The following is a 3,718-nucleotide window of genomic DNA, read 5'->3' as shown; positions in this document are numbered from 1 at the left end:
ATTTCACCTCTCCATGGCAAACTTCTAACCTTCGCTCGGCTTCCCGGGTAAGGATAATACCCTCTTTCCAGGTCAGAGTAATCTTCATGTTTCCCGGCTTCATGTTTCCCGGCCAAGGCCATACCTTCCCGGGCAACCTTCTCTGGTCCCGGGACTAGATTTACATTGATTAGTTTAAACATGGCCAGGCTAGGATAACTCCCGACCAGGTCAGGGTAACTTACTCTCTGCTACATGTCTCCCGGCCACAGCTCTTCTCTAAACAAAAGTCCCTGTCCAAGCACAGCCTATCTCGGCATTCTACCGGATAACCTTCTCTTGGTTTTACTTCTCCCGGCCAACCTTCTATCGATTAAGGTAATCTCCTTACCGGTCAAGATCTTACTTCTCCCGAGCAAATTCCCGGGCAAGTTTGTTGCTTTCGGCCAAGAAACTCTTCTCCAGACATTACTGCATTCTCCCGGCCAAGCTTCCATTCTCCCGGCCAAGCTTCTCTCGACTTGCTTCTACCGGCCAAACATCTCTTCTCCCGGCCATACATCTCTCGACGACGTTAATCTCCTTACCGGACAAGATAGTATATTTCCCGACCAAGACATTATTTTCCCGGATAGTATCTTCTCGGCTAGGAGCAGAATTTTTCCGGCACGGTTACGTCGGGCCTGATCGACCACATGGTCGATCACGGCTAGCTGATCGACCAACTGGTCGATCAGAGCTTGCTGATCGACCAATTGGTCGATCAATGGAAGTTGGTCGACCAAGTGGTCGACCAAAACATGCATGAGATTACCTACGTTTCTAAGATCATGCATGATAAGCCATGCAAAACATATCAAGCCACTAATCTTGTAATTCTTGTAATTACCCACAAGCATGCATGAGGTTACCTACGTTTCTACGATCAAGCCACTTTATCAAGCCATTTAATCAATCACAAGCATGCATATTCATTAATTAATTAATAAGTAATTCTTGTAATTACCCAACTAATCTTGATTACAATGTATATTTCTTATCAATTATTCCTTAATCTTTACCATATGGTTTAATTCACTCGGATAACGACTAGACTTAATTTGTCTGGCTAAACTTAAATCTTTCTCCTTTTAATCTAACTATCTTTGTCAAACAACAAAACAAACTCAAGTCTGACCAGACTTAAGTTTGACCGGGTCAGACTGCATCAACAGTTGTTTGATACATGCTGGTTGATCTTTGATTGATCTATCCATTGATAGTATCGTCTCAATTTTGTATCATCGACATGTGAGGACTCATTTTGATTCATATTGATTATGCTGATTTGTTGTAGCTATTATATATTGAGATGATCTTCATAACATCTACATGCTAGTGGTAGGTGTTGTTGACGGCTGTTGGTTATTGTTGTTGTTGGCAGTCACCTAACACCATGTTGTGGTGGGAACAGGGGTGAGAGCATATGTTGCGTCATGTTGGGTGCGACCAGGACTGGCTAGATAGCCCTTTTGATACACTGCCCGCTCCCCACTTGATTAGTAGTGGTTAGTTGTTGGAGTTTATGCAGTAGTATGTCCTGTTTGGCGCCTCAGTTCACTCCACTAGGTGGGTGACTGGGGGTGGCGAGTGCAGACAGTGACCATGCATGTTGCCTGTGATGTGTGTTGTGTTAATTTGAGGGGTGTCCTAAGGCAATCGCCTTACGGTTATACTATTTATTGGATAAATCGCAATTCACTATTTGAGTGCACATTCCGTATGTGTTTGATTGGATCTTAAACTCAAATACTGAATGTCCGCAATACGATTCATAGCGTGAGAGAATTTGTGATTGGATCACAACTAGTGAGCATCTCTACACGTGTAATTATGAATGTATTGAAATTATCCATAGTCGAGAAATTGATGAGCATGAGTGTCATTGATTCTGTCGAGACTAGCACGTTTTGAATTCCTTGGTTAACCAAGCAGCTGATCTCACTACTGTCAACATTAGATGTTAAGAGTTAAATGTGGATGCTGGTTAAAGGTAACAAGTTCATTGGAGTGACCTGTCTTGAGACTTCATATGGTTCGATACAAAAGTCAATGAAGATCTTAATGCAGCTTAAGTGCGAGTTTCCTTTGACTTGCGGTATTTGAGTCACCTTGGTCATGAAGATTTATACTTTGACATCTTAAACAAGCATCTCCGAGGAGGTGTGGACCCGAGATGATTGAGTATAAGTTGAAGTGCTCGAAGGTATTTGAATAGCCCACAGAGGATTCACCGCTCCTTAAAAAGAAGACGTATACCTTACGGTCGCTTGTCAGGATTATTACTAAAAGTCTTTGGTCAAAGCATTACATGTTAAGAGTATAATACTCTCGGATACATGCACAAGTAACTTGAATCCACAGGACAAGAAAGTAGCTTGGGGTAGGTGTGACGTAGTTAGCCTAGTGGGGACCGACACATAGACCATGTCCTAAACCAAGCGGGTATAAGACGGTGGGGAGCGAGGCACGATTCAATGTAGCTGCTGAAAGGTTTAGAACTGTTCTAGAATCAATCGTTAATTTTTCGATCAATTGGGGATCATGATATACTACTAGGTGTCACTCATGATCGTTCCATAATTAATAGTTAATTACGAACGACCAACATAACCGGGAACCTATTGGGTCACACGCACAACAAGTTCTCTGAAGGACTTAAAATGAGTTTAAGAATTAGATTTCCAGAATGAGAGAAATAAAATCTGGTTGGACCAGACAAAGGATAAATTAATGGAACTCGTCTTGCGAAGACGAAATGAACGAAACTAATTACGTTCAAATCAGAGGTCGTTTGGTTAGTGAACCAAATGATTCAGTTTTGAACCGAATTGAACCAACTTGGTTTGGTTCGCGATGGAAAGGATTTTGGCATAACGAATGTAATGAGAAGCTTCGTCTTGTGAAGACGAATCGAACAAAATTAGTTTGGGTCAAATCGAAATTCGTTTGGTTAGTGAACCAAGTAAATCGAAATAAATCTGATTTGCTACCGTGTTGGTTCAGTTGAATCCGGTTCAGTCTGAATTTTAGGTTTTTCAATATTGAGTTTTTTTCTTTTGGTTTTGGGCTGCCGTGCTGCGGTGAAAAAACAAAAGGAAAAATAAACTAAACCTAATCCCGTATATAGCACTGTAGCTCCTCAAATAAACTGATTGCGGGGTTTTGGAGGTGTTGTGTTCATCTTCTTCGGTGAGAAGAGGCGCCCGCCGCCTTCTCCAAGCGCCGCCCTCTCCAAGCTCCAGGTGAAGGCACCAAGAACGCTAGTAGATTTTCCTCCTCCCCGTGCCGTTGGTTGCTGGCGAACCGCTGGAGAAGCGCCACCTGCTTCAACCGGAGAAGACGCCGCAAGCCCAAAAGCGCCGCTCTCCCTCCTTGCGTTCGTGGCCTCCCTTCCCCACCTTGAAACCCTAGTGCAAAGGAGCAAGCAACGGCTGGTACCTTCTTCCCTTTCTTCCAGTGCTGGCGCCGGCGTCCTGGGTCCGTGAGTAGAGCAACGTCGCCTATTCTGCCACCGCTGCCGCCGGAAACAGAGAGGGGTTTTTCTTCCCCGCAAGCAGAACAGCGCCGCCTGTTCTACTGCTGCAGCTGCCGGAACGCAGCGGTGCCCTCTCCTCTGCCGCCTACACCAGAAGAGAGTGTCCTCCTTTGCCCCTGCTGCCTGTGAAGGAGAAGAGCGCAGGAGCCTAATCAACCGGAT

The sequence above is a fragment of the Curcuma longa genome, chromosome 20, assembly GCF_044706935.1.
Source record: "Curcuma longa cultivar G26 ecotype Majalengka, Jawa Barat chromosome 20, ITB_CL_G26_1.1, whole genome shotgun sequence".
NCBI lineage: Eukaryota > Viridiplantae > Streptophyta > Magnoliopsida > Zingiberales > Zingiberaceae > Curcuma > Curcuma longa.
The sequence above is the reverse complement of the archived record's forward strand: the minus strand, read 5'-3'. Positions refer to the sequence as shown.